Genomic DNA, 20,338 nt, shown 5'->3' with positions numbered 1-20,338 from the left:
CCAACCGTATCCCACAATGACATATTCTAAGTGTCTACTCCCTGTTTCCCAGTCGTTTCCAGCTGGCTCATCTCTGGGTACTAAATGTCCTCCTAGTTGCCCCTGAAACTCTGCAGCCCTCAGGAAATCATCCTGCTCTTCCCATTAGTTCTATTAAAATCTTGTTTTTTTGGTCTCCATCTTTGTTCCATTTTGTTTATTTTCATTTTTTAAATTTTATTTTATTTTTTGAGGCAGGGTCTTACTCTGTTGCCCAGGATGGAGTACAGTGGTGCAATCACAGCTCACTACAGCCTCGAACTCCTGGGCCTAAGTGATCCTTCAGCCTCTGTCTCCTGAATAACTGGGACTATAGGTACATGCCACCATGCCCAGCTAATTTTTGTTTTGTTCTGTTTATGTAGAAACAAGGTCTTGCTGTGTTGCCCAGGCTGGTCTCAAACTGAACTCCTGGCCTCAAACGATCCTCCTGCCTCAGCCTCCCAAAGCACTGAGCTTATAGGAGTGAATAACTGTTCCAAGACTTCCTATCCTACACAGGCAGGTTCTAGTTCAATTCTTGTTACAAGACCCATACATCGGACACCTTTTCCAATGACTCTTCCAAAAATCAGCTCATTTACATTGTTTGGGGTTGCTTCCTTCTGTTTTCCTCCAATAAATATACAATGTTTATAGGGGCATTATTTATTTATTTGCTACAGTCTTCTTAGATTTTGCTTAAATTATTGAGTAAAACCAAGCCAGCCCTACCTACTGGGGAAGAAGAGGGCTTTACCCTCCCTCCCCGAGCCTGATGGATATGTAGACCCTGGCCCCTTCCCAGTCCCTGCTAGATTGGTCTCATGTGCCTCATTTTTGGCTTCTCACAGGCCCCTTCCTCAGCTTCTGTTTTTCTTGGACCTCTTCTTCCCCTAGGAACAGGATACAATCACCACAGCTCTCAATGGGCTTGTAGTTTCCAATAATAAGTTCACAAATTCTCTAATTTTATTTAATGATTTCATAAAGAAGCAATGGGGATTAGAGTTCTTTTCAAAAGTTGTTTTGCATACCCAAGGTATGTTTGCAAAGTGTATCTGTTTCAAACAAACAGATAAAGAGCATATTCATAACAGCTACTACTAGTTTCCACCTCTTTCTTAGGTGGTAAAGAGCCCTTCTGGTTCACACTGCACTCTAAGTCTCAGTTTCTGAAAGTCAAATCTCCTTAATGTTGGCATGGGGAATAAACTCTGCCTAAACTTGCATGCTAGATGCTGAATTAAGCTACTTGGACTAAAGCCTAAAGCAGGATTCTAGGCTTGGCAAGATTTACATACATTGCCATCCAGAAACTGCTTCCCAGTTTTCCACTCAGGTACAGGTTCCTAGATCATGTGCTCTAATTTAACTGTATGGAAGGGACTTCCCAAAAGCTTTCAGATTCTTTTCCTGAGCTCCAGATAAATGCGAAATAACATTGTCATACTTTTTGCTTGCTCTCAGACTTTCCAGAGAGTCAGAGATGGACATTTAGTAAACCACCCTCAAGGAATGTGGACTTCCCACAACCCAGAATGATATTTCTCCAGTGGGTACAACAAGATGAAGCAGAAGCACATTCAGAAGATTATGCCACCCAGAGCTGATGTTATCCCAAAATTAGAAAATTACCCTTTTCCTAGCCTCTACAATCATCTAAATTGGCCTCTAATCATTAGAAAGAGAGATTTGGAAATCAACATGGAGTTAGTTATGATTTGTGCATTTAACAAATACTAAGCTTCTAGTCATAGCAAGCATTTGCTAGGTACTAAGCACACATTGGTGACAAAACAGGCAGTCAAGTGCTACCAGGCTTACAGGTTTAGGAAAGAGATAATAAAAATAAGTTTCAAAATGTAATCTCAGCACTGTTGGAGGATGAGGCAGGCAGATTACTTGAGGTCAGGAGTTCAAGACCAGTCTGGTCAACATGGCGGAACCACGTATTTATTAAAAACACAAAAATTAGTTGGTGTGAGGTGCACGCCTGTAATCCCAGCTACTTAGAAGGCTGAGGCAGGAGAATCATTTGAACTTGGGAGGTGGGGGTTGCTGTGAACCAAGATCAGGCCACTGCACTCCAGCCTAGGTGACAGAGAGAGACTATGTCTCAAAAAAAAAAAAAAAAAAAAAAAAAAGTATAGTTGAAAGTAGTAAGTACTAGACAGCATAATACATTATAGCCCAAAACTGGAAGCAATTCAAATAACTACCAATGAATGAGTAAAAAAGCAAATGTGGTATATCCATACAATGAAATTTATATGGCAATAAAAAAGGAATGAAGTACTGATATGTGTTATCACTTATAAAATGGATGTGAAAATATGATGCTAAATGAAAGAAGCCAGCCACAAAATACTATGTATTATATGGTTCCATTTAAATAAAATGTTCAGAAAGGCAAGTCTATAGAGATAAGAAGTAGATTAGTGATTGTTCGGGTCTAGTGGGGAATGAAGAGTGACTCCAAATGGCCATGAGGGAAATGTTCTAAAATTGAGTTGTGGTGATGGCTGCATATCTCAGTAAATTTATTAAAATATAAAAACATCAAGTGTTTGCTTAAAACAGATGAATTTTATGGTAAATAAATAATACCTCAATAAAGTGGTTAAAATGTTTAAAAATCAATTAAGCCAATAAACCCCAGAAATTATTACTTGAAAAATAATGATTATTGCTCTAAAGGAATAAAAGACCAGGGAGTTATGAAGGATTAGTACACATAGGTGTGTGTCTCCTTAAGCAACGTGGCCAGTGAAGGTTTTGCAGAGGCAATACAATTTAACAGGGGGTCTGAATGGAGAGAAAGAGCCACTCACAAGAACTGACATGGGGAGAGACTACTAGACAGAAGGACTAGCTTGCACAAAGGTCCTGGGGTAAGAAATACTTTGGTCTTTGGGAGGAACTTAAAGAAAACCTGTGTGAGGGATAATGATGTTCTATAGGGCCATATGCTCCCGGATAAGGAGCTTAGATTCTGTTCTCAATGCAGCAGCAATCTACTGTGGCGCTTGGAACAGCAGAGCTATATGCTTTATTTCTTTATATTAATCTTGCATTGAATAGGAAAGAGGAAAAGTTGGAAAATCAGAACAGATGCCATTCTAGGACCCAGGAGATAGGATGTTAGAAGTAAAGATGGGTAGAAATAAACAGATGTGATTTTTATGTTTGAGATGGACCTCATCAGGACTGCTTTGAGATGAGTGCTCTAAGGAGTGAGGTAGAGAGCAGAATGGGATATGACTCCCACATTCTAGATAAATCAAGTCAGTGAATTTGCTAATATGAGGATGATTGAGGTAGAACCAGGTTTGGGAGGTGGGAGAATCAAGAGTCTCATTTTAGATACATTAGGTCCAAATGCCTGTGAAACCAACAGGGGAGTGAAGGAGCAGACAATTGAAAGGTAGGATTGCAAAGGAGACTGAGGAGTAGTAACCAGAGGGGTCAAGGAAAACTCAGGACACAGTGATAACACAGACTTCTAGAAAAGAGAGACTTGTGAGAAAGTGGAGGATGCCCAGTGCTGCTGCTCTGTTTGGTAAGATGAGGAGTGGCAGATGGAGGTCAGTGCACCTGACAAATGCAGTTTCTACAGGATGACAGTGGAAGCCACGCTGGACCAGGTTGAGGCATGACAGGAGTGAGGATGTGAAGGATGCACATGGAGATAACTCAACATGCTGTCTGTGAAGAAAAGCTGAGGGGCGAGGCAGTTTTAGGGACATGAGTTGTAAGGAGTGTTCGTTTATCAGCTGAGATTAGATTTGGCTGCAAGTGATAGAAAATATAACAACAGCTTACACTACGTAGATGTCTATTTTTCTCTCCAATTGATAATGTTAGGAGGTAAGAAGTCCAGAGCTGCTATGGTGGCTCCCCTAACAACGGGGGCCAAGATCTTTCTCTCTCATAGCTCTGCCAACATCAGTATAGGAGGAAGTGATGAATGGCTCAGATTCCTGCATTGAGGATGCTTCCAAGAGCTTGAAATACTGCATTTGTTTATGCATTCACATGACCTCACTTAGCTGTAAGAGAAGCTGGAGAACACTGCCCATTCCAGATGTTCATGGACCCAGACAGAAGCATAGATTCTTGTACCAAGAGAGAAGGAAACAACGGATATAGGAGGTCAACTATCATCTTTTGCCAAATAGAAATCAGTTATCATCTTTTGGGCTTGATTTTTGTTTGTTTTGTTTAGGTGTTTATACTGCCTACTGTGTACACTGATTCGGTAAAGAAGGTACATTGGATGCAGGAGAGTCATGACCCAAAGTCTATAGAATCCTTCAGAAGGATGAGAGGATAAGATCTTAAAAAACAAAACAAAGAAAACCCCTGACCTTTGAAAACAGAAGCCACCTTTCAGCAGTTGTAATCTTGAAGGAAAAAAGACAGTGTGGATATCGGTGAATTAAAAAATTTAAAACTATTTAAAAAATGAAGTAAAAGATGAGGTATTTCTCAATTGACAGCATTTACTTTCCAAGTGAAAGTTGAGGCAGGGTCAGTTTAGTGTAAACCACTGGTTTGAGTAGGGAGAAGACACTGTCTTGGAAACTCAATTCAATAGGGAAACTTTATAAAGCTGCAGGACAGTGGTGAGAGTCCACTAGAGGCTTAAGATTTTATTCTGTTTGTTTGCTTGGTTGTTGTTTGTTTATTTTGAGATGGAGTCTCACTCTTGTTGCCCAGGCTGGAGTGCAATGGTACAATCTCGGCTCACTGCAACCTCCTTCTCCCAGGCACAAGTGATTCTCCTGCCTCAGCCTCCTGAATAGCTGGGATTACATCCACACACACCATCATGCCCAGCCAAGATTTTATTCTTTCTAGTGAAACCAAGATTAGTCAGGATCAGCCACAATTAGCCAAGCAAAGCTTCCAGCACAAGTATGGAGCAGGAACATGGTGGTGCTAATCCAAGGTTGGGGTTCAGCAAGGCAAGTACTAAGAAAGACTAGAAAGTGCCAAGTTGTTACTGAAACTTGCAAGGAAATAATTCTAATCATCATCATCATCAATCAGTTCCAATAACAGCTATTTTTTTATTGAACACTTCATTTGCATAGGGCATTTTTGACCTATAAGAATTGCCATTTTATGGTTTCACTTTATTTTTTAGCTTTCACAGTTCATGGAATATTTTACTATACATGTAAAATTGCTCCTAATTTAAGCCCATTTCCCCAAATGTTATTACTTTTACCCCTGAAGAAAAATAATCTTGCCATTTCCTCTTCATCATTTCATACTCCTATCATCTTTTACCTTCTTTTTCTGTAGAACAATTTACTGAACAAAGCTCATATTCTATGGCTTATATCATTCATATTCCTCTTCTCTGAACTCTCTAGAAGTTCTCCACCCTGCTTTGAAGTTTGGGACCAAACCTGAATGCCGAAGTCCAGCTGAATGAATAAGGGAAAATCATCCCTTATTTAATTTACTCTCCAAAGGATAATGGTAGAAGCTTCATTTACACAATGTGTCATGAAAGGAAAGGTGGGGAAAGACGAAAAGGTAGCTAGCTCCACAATCTCAAATGTTCCCATTACGATGCAGGTTGGGTGGCTCTTAATAAGCTGCTTGGGGGCCCATTGGTATTTCTAGTGGCATTTTATTCTCTTGGAGGGGTTTTGCTAGGGAGACTAGATTCCCAGGTCAACATACCTAGATGAAAACAAATGCCGTTATCGATACCAAAATCCATTCAGTGTGGTTTTGCTGAATTTCATATTTACATTAAAAGCCAATTATTAATTAAACATGTGAGAGAACCTAATAATTCCTTTCAGTGTTACTCTATGGGAAAACACACCCAAGTTTCAAAATGTGATTTATATTCATGTTGCATTAAGGAGGCAGTAGATGGGCTGAATTGGAGGACTTCTGGCCTTTAATCACCTTATTCCAAGAGTGTCTTCTCATATCTTGAACTGTCTCTTTTTCTTTTCTTTTTTTAAAAATTTCTACTTTTATTTTATTGTGGTAAGAATACTTAACACGAAATCTACTACCCGTTAACAGATGTTTAAGTGTACAATACAATATTTTAACTATAGGTACAATACTACACAGTAGATCACTAGAAGTTAATCATCTTGCATAGCTGAAACCTTATACCTATTGATTACCAACTCTCCATCTCTCCCTCCCCACAGGCCCTGGCAGCCCCATTCTACTCTCAGCCTCTATGAGTTTGCCTATTTTAAACATCTCAAATGAGTGGGAACATGTAGCATTTGTACCTTGCAACTAGTTTATTTCACCTAATATAACGTCCTCAAGTATTATCCACATTGAGTGGAAAATACAAACTCAGTTTCTCTATTGTCTCACAACATGCTTCTGACACACCACAAGTTGGGGTGGTTTTCCCCACACATTAAGCAAGCAATCAATTCTACAACGGACATCAGCCGGGCACCCTGCAATTCAACTCTGATGTGATCTACCTGAAGATTGCCTCATATCCCACAGGTTGAGGGCTCCATCTCATGAGACTGCCTCCACTTCAGATGCTAATCACAAGCCCCAGGTTGTTTCACCTGTGCTTCTGATTGGCCAGCTATAAATTGGAATTTATAGCCAGTGACCCCCTCCTTGGGTCTGATTAATTTACAAGAGTGGCTCACAGAACACAGGAAAACACTTACTTACATTTATGGATTTATTATTAAAGGATATCATGAAGGTTGCATATGAAAAAAAGAAAAAAAAAAAGCATAGGGCAAGATATGGGGGAAGGTGCACGGAGCTTCCATTCTCTTTCTAGGCACACCACCCACCAGGAGCCTCCAGCTTTCCAGAAGCTCTCCACACCCAGTCCTTTATGGTAATTTCATTACCTCATGACTGGTTATATTACTGGTCATTGGTGACCAACTTCACCTTCAGTCCCTCTCTTCTCCTAGGTGGTTGAAGGATGGGGTTAAAAGTCCCAACCTTCTAATCCTCTCTTCATCTTTGCAGTGATAAGTCCCATCCTGAAGCTATTAGGGACTGCCAGCCATTAGTCAAGGCCTCAAGCATACAAAAACACACTTTTGTCTTTAGCAATTCCAAGAATTTTAGGAGTTACAGGCCAGGAAGTGGGGACCAAGACCAAATATATTTTTCATAATATCACATCATGTCACATATTGTAGGATTTCCTTCTTTTCTTTAGGCTGAATAATATCCCATAGTAGGTATATACCACATTTTATGTATACATTTATCTGCTGATGGACATTTCACTTGCTTCTACATCTCAGCTATTGTAAATAATGCTTCAGTGACATGGGAGTATTAATACCCCTTTGTCATCTTGATTTTAATTCTTTTGGATAAATACCCAGAGTGAGATATGTGAATCATATGGCAGTTCTAATTTTACCTTTTCTAGAAATCTTCATACTGTTTTCCATAGTGGCTATACCACTTGGCATTCTTACCAACAGTGTTCAAGGATTCCAGTTTATCTACATCCCTCAACACTTGTCATTTGTTTTTTTGAAAATGGCTATCCTAACAAGTATGAGGTACTATCTCATTATGGCTTTGATTTGCATTTTTTATGATAAGTGATGCTAAGCATCTTGTTTTTCATATACCTGTTGGCCATTTGTATGTCTTCTTGGGAGAAATGTCAATGCAAGTTCATAGCTCATTTAAACAATTGGCTATCATTATTATTATTATTTTGCTATTTAGTTGTATAAATTCTCGACATTAATCCCGTTGGATGAATAGTTTGCAAATACTTTCTCCCATTCTGTAGGTTGCCTTTTTACTCTGTTGACTGTTTCCTTTGCTATGCAAAAGCTTTTGTTCCCCTTTGTCTACTTTTGCTTTTGTTGCTTGTGCTTTTGGTGTCATATCTATGAAATCATTTCCAAGACCAGTGTCGTGACATTTCCCCCCTATATTTTCTTCTAGGAGTTTTACAGATTCAGGTCTTTACTCCATTTTGAGTTAACTTCTATGTATGGTATAAGATACAGGTACACTATCATTCTTTTGCATGTGGACATCCAGTTGTCCCAACACTATTTGTTGAAAAGACAATACTTTCCCTGTTGTGTATTATTGACACCCTTGCCGAGTTGACCACAAATACATGGATTTATTTCTGTGCTCTTTATTCTATTCTATTGCTCTATATTTCTGTCTGTACTTCTTCAATTTTTAATTCCTGTTACACTACTCTGTCATCAATTTCCTGGGAACAATAAGAACTACTAAAACCTTTGCTTGTTTTGTTTGGTAATTAAATTTGTTATTGGGATAAAATTATATTTCAAACTATTTCTATAAGAACAGTGTCTCAAAATACAAATGTTATTTCATATTTTATTTACAATTCCCAGGCTATGAGCTTAATTTATGGTCATCTGCAAAAGGTAGAAAACAAGGTTTTGAGTCTCAACTTGCCCGTCACTAAATTGTACAGAATAGATGGTAAGCTGGGTTCCTTGTGAGACATAACTTCACAAGCCCCCAGGCAGGAAATTCACCCACCAGGACTTGGTAGTCACCCAAGTTGTATTTGTGCATACCTTAAAAAGCAAGGTTGGGCCAGGCGCGGTGGCTCACGCCTGTAATCCCAGCACTTTGGGAGGCCGAGGTGGGCGAATCACCTGCAGTCAGGAGGTGAGCCAGCCTGATCAACATGGAGAAACCATGTCTCTACTAAAAATACAAAATTAACCAGGTGTGGTGATGCGTGCCTGTAATCCCAGCTACTTGGGAGGCTGAGGCAGGATAATCACTTGAACCTGGGAGGCAGAGGTGTGGTGAGCTGATATTGTGCCATTGCACTCCAGCCTGGGCAACAAGAGTGAAACTCTGTCAAAAAAAAAGAGACAAGACTGCCCTTTCCCTAGGCTCATCAAAAAAGTAATTAAAGTAAGTGTATGTAGTCGGGTGTGGTGGCTCATACCTGTAATCTCAACACTTTGGGAGGCTGAGGTTGGTAGATCAACTGAAGTCAAGAGTTAGAGACCAGCCTGGCCAACATGGTGAAACCCCATCTCTACTAAAAATACAAAAATTAGCCAGTCACAGTGGTGCACACCTGTAGTCCCAGCTACTCGGGAGGCTGAGGTAGGAGAATTGCTTGAACCTGGGAGGCGGAGGCTGCAGTGAGCTGAGATTGCACCATTGCACTACAGCCTGGGTAACAAAGCAAGACTATCTCTCAAAAAAAAAAGTGTATGTATAAAATATGTGTATATATGTGCATATACAGATATACCATATATAATTTATATATGTATAAATACATACATATCTTATGTATGTACATTTATAAATATATGTAAGTGCAAAGAGGCTCCTGATTTACCTTTTGAATAAAATCTAGAGTCACTAATATCTTAATTTTTGCATGAGTTATCTGCAAAGCAAATGAGAAGTAACAACAATAGCTATTTAAATAGAAAGAAAATCCCCTCTGCTATTTATTATAAAACACTTCATTAATTTATCACCAGAGTTATCGTCTCAAACTCACTAATGTCTTCTCTGGGCTACTTTCCAGTAGATTATTTCTTGTACATTTGCAAGTTGTTACTGAGTACCAGGCAATGTCCCAGATGATCAGGGCATTTGTGGTACCTGGTATTTGGCTTCTAGACCATGCTCTATAGACTAGATGGGGTGTGTCAAGGAAAGGATGTCTCCATTTGCCTTTGTCCTTAAGAAAGTGAGTAATTGTCTCTTTCCTTGCCTATTTCCTCCATGGAGAATTTACTGGCCCCAATTTTTTTAAAAAAGCTCCTACCACACTCCCATTTTCTGTAAGTGCAATTAGTCGCAGGTACAAAATTTGGAGCAAAGAGGCCTCTCGTGGCCTGTTGTGCCTGCAGTTATCCAACTGTGGCTGCAGTTTTTCAGTGCACAACTGATTGCACCCACAAAAAGAAAGGCTACACTTTGAAAATGGGTCCCTTTAAGACAGTTGGGGGATTGCATGCCTCCGGTTGGCAAATTACAATCTTTTATAGAGGCACAGCCATCACTCTGGCTCGCACTGCCAGTCTGAAATCCAGGTTAGGCATCTCGAGTAATGGAGAGGCCTGGCTGAAGAGCAGGTGCACAGGCCTCTCTCCTCTCCGCCCACCACTTGCCCCCCTTTCACCTTGAGCTACTCATGGACTATTCATTAGTATTCAGCATTCCTGGCTCCATCTCCTGCTTAGTTCACCAGTCACTCTCCAAAAGGTTTGCAGAGAGAAGCTCAGTCGGTCACACTGTCAATATAACACATTTAACCAACTCTAAATTTGCTTTAAAGAGACAGCTACCAAGATTGACTTTTGCAAAGTGACTCACTCCACCATGCGGCAAAGGCGTCCATTTGCTCTCGACTGTTATTAAGTGTGTCACTGAGTACATAAGAAAGGGTTTTGAAGGAATTCCAGTGTGAATCCACTAATTCAATAATCCAATACCATAAATTCAAGTAATGGATATTAATACTATGTTCAAAACACACTCACAATTTTTATATCTCTCTTTCTCAAACAGACAGAGCATGCATCGTGAGAGGCTCCTGATGAAATAATAAAACCCAGTTTTCATCTAGAAAAAAGAATCATTATAGGAGGATGGTAATTTACTTTATATGACCTTCAATTGATTATTCTGTGGCTGCTACACAAATATCACAGGAGCTATTGATCGTAAAACCTACCAAATAGATCCCTAATAGCTTTTACTGGGCAAAAATAATTATGCTTGCACTGTGGTCAAACACACATAAACCAATGTGGAGGTATTAATGTATGGCATTATTACCCATCTGTCTGCTAGGTATGGAGAAGACCCTTCACGGGAACACTCTATGTCTAAGCTCCATCAAAGCTCAATATCCAAGCCAACAATTACAGCCAGTTACACAGAGAAATTGATTACTGTAACTAAAATCTAGAGCTGGATAGTAGAGGCGGCAGCTTGCTCTAAGAAAGTAAAATAATAACAAGAGAAATCCTAATTGGGGGGAGTCCTGCTGCAGTGACTACCGGGACTCAGAAATTGCATTTCCCTGTGGTGTTGGCAGCAGAGTAACTTTTCAGAGTCAAGAGCTTTCTATCCAGCCCAGATCATGATCAATGATCAACACTCATAAAAGGTCAGGGTGTCTAATCAAAGAACAGATCACCTATCTCTCAAGGTAAAGTGTACAACGTAATCCAGAAATGTGGTGCTGCTGGCCATGGAGAGTGAGAAAATCCAAGGGAAAGAGAAACTTCAGTTCCACTTTGGTGACAGGAAGAATGTTCTGCTCATACAAAATGTGCAGCCAGCCTTCTGTGGGCAATCCTCAGTGGCTCAGGTGGGCCTGAAGGGGATGAACAAAGGCCATGCTCTGAAGGGGGAACTTCACCACGCTGGGCTTCCAGGTTCTAACAAAAACATTTCAGACTTCAACATTTCACAGCAAGTCTATCACTTGCTTTCCAATCCCCAAAAGTCAGTATTTTAAATAATAGTACGTAAATATAAATGCATCAATAGCAAATAAAAAAACATCCCGAACTGCTATCGAGGTGTTAAAATGAGGAGTGATACATTTTAACAACCAGAATGAAGACACTAAAATGGTAATAGAACTGAGTGGTGGATAAGAAAAAAAAGAGAGGTCTTGTTTACCCAGTGTGGGTTCTGTGCATATGTTTGAGTGGTGAGAGGAGACAACTGTGGGATGGGGGGACAACTGTATCCCGTCAAACAGAACCGAATACTATCCCATGAATCCCATTCATATATCTCATGAAATAGAGTCAAATAACATCTCATGTATTCCATGAAACAGAACAGGGTTGGAATGCACAGCTGGATGGCTGCACATGCCAAGGATTGGAAAGGTTTTCCCAAAATACCTATGTCTAACCCCAAAGTGCTTCTGCCTCCACCACACCCCAGACCAATCAAACCAGAGTATTAATTTTGGCATTTGTATTTCTTAAAACAAAAACAAAAGCCTGTGTGAATCTCACATGAAGACAGGTTTGAGAACCACTAACTTCAAAGGGAGAGACCCTTTTTAGGAATGGGAAGTCCTTAGAGATGAGAAACCTCCAGTTTCCCAAGCACACCTCTCCTTCTTCTGCAGCAATACAGCTCGCCTGTTTATTTCTCTTTCTTTTTGGCATTAGCAGTTCCAGTTGTTAAAGGCAGGAAAACTGGAGTCATTGTCTCTCTCTTTTTCATGATTTATGACTCAGAAGCAAGACAGGGGCAGGAGGTTCGAGGGTAATGCTTGTGGCTGTGGTTGCTGTTATTTTTATTTTGTATTTTTCTTTAAGAAATATGCTTTTCTGAAAAATCTTGAAGCCTTGAAGCCACCTTGCAGGGCTGTTGCTTTCCAAGGCCTTGCACTTACATAATTGACATCTACATAGACACACTCCTGGAACATATCGGGGGAGGCAGGCATTCTGCTTGTTCTCATTTGTTCTCAAATTACATGATAAAATATGTTTTGGACATTTTAAACCAAAGGGAGTTATTGAGCCCACTTACAAAATCCATAACATGCCAGCAGGACTTATCTAGCTGCCTCCACAGAACAGCCAAGCAACTCTACACCCGCTTTAGCCCCCACAAAAACAAGCGGATTGCACTACAAATAATTTGCCTATTTGGAAAATGAAAGCTTCTCTGTGGTTTGAAGTCCTATTTTTTCTTTAAGTTGTTACAATCTTTTCATGGCCCTTTAGGTCTGGGTTAGGTTTTGTTTGGGGTAATTTTCGTATCCTATGGATACTATTTAATCTTTAGCGTTGAGTCAATATTTCTCACTTAGGCCTTGGGGGTATACTGCCTGAAGTGTGTAGCGGGCATGCGGAATTCAGACGTGACTTGAAAACTCCACCATGGGTTCACCCAACAAACAGACCAGAGGCAACACATTCTATCACTAAAACGTGTTCTCAGTTACACTTCCCTTCCAAAGGTAAGCATCTTAATTCTTCAACTTTTTAAGAGACTAAACCCAGTAAGGGCCCGTGTGTCCACACAGAGATGACACACCCAACCAAAGCACGCGTGTGCATTAAGGGAGAGCGTGTCCTCCCACGTTCCAGCCGCCCCCCTGGCTGCCAGCCGCGGGCTTAGCGCACATACGGTCCCTGTCACCCGAGCGTACCTGTCCCGTTCTGGCCTTGGAGAAAGCAGTGGCTCACAAGGACACCGCTAGCACGCGAGGCGCGGCGAAGAGAGCGGAGGAAAGCGGCGGGCAGTCCCGCAGGTGCGGTCCCACCTGCCGCCGGATTGGCCGCGGCGGCGGCGCTCGGCGGGAGGAGGGCGGATGATGGATGGCCTGTCTGCCGGCCCGGGTCCGAGCCGCCGGGGGCCGCCGAGGGAAAGGCGGGCGCGCGCGCGCCGCTCCGTGCCCAGCGCAGACAGCGAGATGCCTGCACAAAAGGACGGGGCTTGGAATGTTTGGATTTTGAAGATTAGTTTCTATTATATCTCTGTGGGAGAAAGGAAAACGCGCTATGGGAAAGTGGAGGGCGAAGAACCCCCGAATAATTTCGAACTGATGTTTGACAAATCATTTCGCCAACGAACAACCCACGAGCCTCCCCTTCCCAAATTGCAAACAGTTCAGAAGTCTTATTTGTCATTTATGTGTATGATGCCCTATCGGTATCTGAGAAACAACAGGAAATCAGACCTGAACAGTTGCATTTCCTTATGTCGGGCAATACTAAACCCATCGAAAATGGGTTAAAAAGGAGGGTCGTGGACAATACACTTTAAATATTCTACACAGGCTAAAAATATAAGATAATTGGCTAGTAAACGCTAGTAAACTTTTCTTTTTCCAAAAAGAAAAAAATAGAAGGATATGCCCAAGATACATATTTTGCGCATTACGATGTGCAACATTTTCATAATTTATCTAGCTTTTACGTGTTTGAAAGTCATGGGCAATTTGAATATGTTATGTTTGTCCTTGCAAAAGGATGACAGCACATTGTTTTAGGCAATTCTATTTAAAAGGTGTCCTTTTTAAAACTCATTAGGTTGAGAGTGAGGGTCGAAGCAGGCAGACGGATAGCAGGAGAGAATAAGTCGTGAGCCACCATAGAAATGGGGTTGATAGAGAGCTATTGTGTCATCCGGGCTCTTCTTTGGCAACTGAAGGACAGACAGGTCCATTCACTGCAAGCATTTCTCCTTTGCAACCCGCAACGCTGAAGGTAAAGCATCTCCTGTCGGGGAGTCAGTCAGTCCTGCTGGTGCTGATTCATTTACTTCTGAGAGTAACATAGTTTAGAAAAAAACATTATTTTTTTTTCTATGAGGAAAATGTTTTTCTGTTTAATTGTGCTTTAAAATTCCACCATCCTTCTCTGCCCTGTCCACTACCACCACGAAGGAAGTGAAAGCCATGTTTAAAATACTAATAAATGAGATGGAAACATGTCACCAATGTATATTTTATATAACTGATTGAAGAGTGAGTGGGTGGAGAGAGAAAGCTTAAGTACAAATGTTTCTCTTTCAAATATCTTATGAACAGAACAGTAAGGTTAGAAAAAAGAAATGGGAAAAGGAAACTAATAATCCCATCAGGCTAACAGGAACAGCATATACAAAAAAAATGCACATGTAAATTAAATGTATGCATGCTTCTTACTAGAATTGTTTATATGTATGCTTACATACTTATAAAAGAGTACATTTGAATTGTGGGATTATGTAGTGATTCACATAGGATTATGTCAAAGGCACTTTTTAATACTATCAGAGAATATCCATATTAACCAATTTTAATAACTGCATAATCTTTCATTAATTATATATATGATTTGCTCAACTATTTTCCCAATGTTGGATATTTAGGTTGCTTTTGGATTTCACTAGAGTAAATAACACAGTAAGGAACATCTTGAGGCAAAATTTCCATGTTTTAAATTATTAATTTCAGAGAAATGTATTTGAGTGGAATAAATAGGCCATACATTAGCAACATTTTGTTAGTTTTTCTTACAATCATTTTCAAGCTAACTTACAAAAACAAATATTGTACCATACCATCCTGCCAGTAGGAAAATCTTGTATTACATTTTTTTCAGCTTTACTGAGGTAAAATTGACAAATACAAATTGTATATATTCAAGGTACACAAGGTGATGTTTTGATATATGTATACATTGTGAAATACATCACATTTTAAAAAATATGCTCCATGTTATTGAGACTGTTAGGAAAAGTATTTGGTAATGTAGCAAGTGGGAATTAGTTTTTGATATTCTTTTTTTTAGTTATTAATGAAGTCCTTTTGTTTCTGTAAAAAATTTTTTCCTCTCTTTTGAACTTTGGTTTCAGTTCAATCATTGAAATAGCTCTGAAGTTGATATATAAAAATAAAATATAGCGTTTTTACAAATCACTCTTTCATGGTGTTAATTTTGAACTAGGGTGATAATCCTGGTTAAAATGGTTACAGCAAAAAATCCCTCACAAATTGAGCAAAGGTGCAGTATGAAATGATTTATAGAATTTAGCTTTCCAACAAACCTCTGCTTTCCTTCCATGGTGACACATAAAATGATATTATCCTCTGTGAAATTACCCCGGAAACTTAAGGTATCCGATAGCAAATCATATTTTCTCATTAAGAAACAGAATCGTTGATCGTTGCACTAGCTTTCTTCCTAGTCTGAAAATGTATGCTGTTTTCTTAGGCTGTGATGTGGTCCTTTAAAAATGCCTTTTTGCGTACTGGCATCTTCCACAAGTGCACCACTGCCCAGTAAATAAAGTAGCAGCCCATGTCCCTTTTAGCAAAAGCTATATATCTGTTCAGACTTGTAATTTGCTCCGTTTATATCCTTTGCCCTTGAACTCTGGTTATTAACGCAATGTTTCTCCAAATGATGCCATATAATTCTGCTCCGAGCACATTCATGGTGACACCACGCAAACATTCTAAGGGCCAGGGCCGGCTGAGGAAGGGAAAAAATGACGGCTGAATTGTGAAAGTTGCAGTGCATTACTCAAAATGGAAGGCCTGTAAAACTATGACTGTTAATATTCAAATTGCGACAAGGCCAGAGCCAGACTTTGACTGCAAATATTCTGAGGTCTGCTTGGAAAGCAATTTAGCAAAGGAGCTTTGATTAAAAAAGAAACAACCAGAACACTTCTCCCAAGAAATGAACTAAAAACCTATCAAAGGATTCGAGGCAAGTGTCCTAATTATACATCTTAAGAAATTATTTGTAGTGAGTTTGGAAAGGAGGTTTTTTCGGTTATAAAATATAGATTGTATGTGTAGGAGAAATATAGACCAAATTCCTTTGTGCAAACTATAATGAAATATACCAATTTTTGTATCATATATATTGTATAAGACAACTGGGCATTGACTGGGTTTAATACTATTTTCATTTTTTAAAATAAAAATTTACTAATTAATATTGTGTAAAATTTTGGACAGGGAGTGGGACTAGTCTCCCTTTAGAATATCTGTGAAGGGAATGCACTGATTAACCAAATTAATAATTTAGGTAAGATCGCAGAGGCTCTGCACAACCTACTTTGCAACGGAAATTGTTCTTCTACATTTCAGAAAAGGGCATTTGCAAAAGAGCTTCTTTCCTTTGGAATGAAAAAGTCATACATTTAAAATAATACGGCCAAGAAAGAGCTTGTGCACATTAGCCTATTTCAAAATGGTGTATTTATTTCAAAATAATGTTTTTTTAAAAAGGTAATTCTCTCAAAGATCTTTATTTTCATAGACTCACATTGAAGTGACTTCAGGTCAAAAGTATTTTTTTTTTTTTTTTTTTTTTTTTTGCATTTTACTTTGAAGCAAAATGTTTGTGGCCATGGGATTTAATCTATACACTTCCTTCCCCAAATCCTAGGCTGTGCATAATGCGGTTCATGCAAAAATGTTGATGGGAAGGAGAAAATAATATACCATCAGATACCAAATTTCATGCTGAAATGTAAGCTACTGTGAAACTTCTGGGCACATGTCTGTACTCTCAGTAGTCCGACTGGGTGCCTTTAAAGGGAAGTAAAGAAAAGAAACACTTATAACCGTTTCAGTTGACTATACTGTTATTTTTTTCCCAGACACAACATGATTGGAGTACATTTGCATGTGCAAACACACTTATATGAGTATTGCCAATAGAAAATAAGTAAGCCATAGGTGCCCAAGAACATCAAACACACTCTTTTTAAAGTGTCAGCTGTTCCCATGTGAGTATTGCTTCCAGAAGAAAACGAATTCTAGGCTTCAAGTAGGTTGTATTAAGAACACTTTGGAAAACAGTCTTTTCATGAATATAGAGCTGCCTATTTTCTTCCTATTCTCTCTTTAATCAACTGCACCCAAATTAAAGGAGGTGTTTCACCTTGGATCAATGAGACTGGTCTACTGAACTTAATTTGAGGACACTTTTTGGCCAATGAAATAAAAGTGTAGATGAGAAATTTTGTTTTAATTCTAAGAATTCTAGGATCCCCTGCTTACTGGATGAGCAGACTCACGAGACAGACACCTTGACGACATCACTGATCTCTGAATGCCCGCAAGCTGACCAGCTGATGAATTCCCAAAATCTACTTATTGAATTAAATGCACTAATGGATGCAAGTGAATGTTTATTGTTGTACACCGTTTTGTTGAAATATAACACAATGCTGGGTTGTACAATATTAAGTGATTTTAATTAAAGTAATTCTTGTGTTATGGTTTCTTATTCCCCAAACCACAAAATGTTTATTTTTATAAACTTCTTTCGTAAACTTATGACCCCACTGCACTAGTAAAACAAAGTTTGGAGAACCTGGCTCCTGCATTCGCTCCCACTGTCACAGCTAAATAATTGCTGAAACACACATAAGAATAAAACTGTGTATGGTGTTAGATGTCTATTCTCTACAATTGAGAAAGGAAGTTATATTATTTAGTAGAGAACATGTGTTTTGTTCGTGATAGAATGAGAGCATTGCTTATTAAAAATCGTGAACAGTTTGAACTTTGATGACTGCAGATTAAAGTGGATTTTCTACCTTGGTCTCCTAAATAAAGTACATTTACATATGCTGTGGATTTTATGTGGCATAATTATATCAATTATAGTTTCAAACATTTAGTTCCAAAATATAGCAAAAAGTATTCTGTCCCTCACCCATTTTCTTTTTCCTTTTTTTTTCTTTTTGACAGAGTCTTGCTCTGTCACCCAGGCTAGAGTGCAGTGGTGCGATCTCAGCTCACTGCCACCTCCGCCTCCTGAGTTCAAGTGATTCTCCCACCTCAACCTCCTGAGTAGCTGGGATTACAGGCACACACCACCATTCCCTGCTAATTTTTTGCATTCCTCGCTAATTTTTTGTATTTTTAATAGAGACGGGGTTTCCCAGTATTGGCCGGGCTGGTCAAACTCTTAACCTCAAGTGATCTGCCCGCCTTGGCTTTCTAAAGTGCTGGGAAGCCACTGTGAGCCACCGTGCCCAGCCCCATTTTCTTTTTCCTAAAGGCAACTACTTCCAACATTTCTATTGTGTTTCTTTCAGAATTCACTTCCCTATCTATATGTAACCTGCTCGTCTTCCTCCTGTTCTTCTTCTTAGTATTATTTCAGCTTTAGAAATCATCTATTGACTTTCTACTAAAGATGAAGATTTGTCTCTCTATATATCCACACCCCCAATTATACCCATGTCCTTATTTTCTGAAGACAGTTATATTACAATTTTTGTTATATTAGTATTCTGTGTGCATTATCACTAATAAATCTTCCCGAGGGCTGTGCTATGGAGTAAACAGTTATTTATTTATTTATTTTGCTAAATTTCAGTTTTGATGTTAACAGTTGATTTGTTTTTAATTCCTTTCCCCTACCGTTTACTAGCTTTTTAGGTAGTTACCACTGAGTCGTCTTTACACTCTTGGTCAATCTCTCAATCCCTTCTCAAGATATTTTCCTACATCAGTCACTTCATGAAGATTTTCTAGGAAAAATCCTTCCAGAGCCTTTCGGTCTACCTTATTGTAGACTAGGTACCCTTGGTGTCTGGACACAGCTGTCATTCTGGGCTCTCTCTTCACAGCTCTCCTGCCGTGAGCTCCTGCAGCTGCCTCCTACGCTGGGGCTCCTATTCTCTCCAGCCTTCTGTCTCTTTCTTGCTTTAGCCTCTCCTATGTGGAGCCTGTCCTCCAGTGGCTGCTCTGAAAAGGTGGGGAGATGGTGCAGTCTAAAAATGTTTTGTTTTACACACACAGTTTACCTGGTACCCTGGCTTGAACTAGAATTTCTTTTTCTTCTGCGTTTTACACGCATTTCTCCATTTCTACGTGTTGCTGCTGAGAAGTCTGAATTTATACTAATTCTGATCCTTTAATTGCGATTTCCTCCTATCTGAAAGTTTAGGAAATACATTTTCACTAAGGTGGACACTGGTGAGAATCAATGTTTGTCCACTGTGCTAGGCACTTAGGAGGCCCCTTGAATATGGCATACCTACCTTGTGTTTTCTGAACTTCTATGGAGCTTTGTGTTTCTCATATAAATTTTACAAATTTCTATGATTTCTACTTTTTAATTTTTGTTCCCATTTTTGTACTTGTACAGTTTCAAGTTGCGATATCTTCTACTTATCTCCCTGAAGATGTTAAGGGTTGCTATTTGACATTTCTTTTGTTTGCATATTGTTTTTTAAGTAGTATTTTTAAAACTTTGTTTGTCTTAGTCTCCAGTTTTCATGTAAAAAACTTTCCTAACATATCAGGCAGTCCTTGGTCATCTGCTCATATCTACAATAGGAGGATTTAAAATGTGATTGGGAGCTCTGGGTATACGGACAGAGCTTGTATGTTACAGTAGGACCAGTCCTAGCCAAGCCATTTTACTGACGAAGCCCAGTTTATTCTTTTCTATTGATTTCCCAGAGAAGGTTCTGAAGGTAAAGGCACAGTCCACAGTGCTCTGTTTCCAGTGGAAGAACACATTTGTGTGTTTCAGTATCTACTCTACTGATGGTCATGTAATACTCTGTCTTCAGTAAGCTACAGCTCAGATGAAATAGATGTCATCTGTTTTATCCTCTTCAGAGAATAATTTTTCAATGTTCTATTGGAGTGGGTGAAGGGTATTTGCCTGCAACATCAAAGAACTAAGGAGATATGGAACTCTAACCACTCATTAAACAACTTTCAATCAACCTCATTTTTTTTTTTTGAGGCAGAGTCTCTCTCTGTCACCAGGCTGGAGTACAGTGGCACAATCTCGGCTCACTGTGAATTCCGCCTCCCAGGTTCAAGTGATTC

At 39.4% G+C, this 20,338-nt stretch overlaps 1 long non-coding RNA gene across 1 annotated transcript in view; it reads right to left on the bottom strand.

The window, feature by feature from the left end:
• LOC104668677 overlaps window positions 1–13,491 on the bottom strand; it is a 39,169-nt gene extending 25,678 nt beyond the window's left edge. The window contains exon 1 of the long non-coding RNA XR_748869.2: window positions 13,184–13,491. This is a non-coding gene — a long non-coding RNA (uncharacterized LOC104668677). The remainder of the gene's footprint in view (window positions 1–13,183) is intronic.
• Between the last annotated feature and the right edge of the window lie 6,847 nt (window positions 13,492–20,338).

This window comes from Rhinopithecus roxellana, chromosome 5 (assembly GCF_007565055.1).
Source record: "Rhinopithecus roxellana isolate Shanxi Qingling chromosome 5, ASM756505v1, whole genome shotgun sequence".
NCBI classification, from domain to species: domain Eukaryota; kingdom Metazoa; phylum Chordata; class Mammalia; order Primates; family Cercopithecidae; genus Rhinopithecus; species Rhinopithecus roxellana.
Note: the sequence above shows the minus strand (reverse complement) of the source record. Positions and strands in the feature narration are given on the sequence as shown.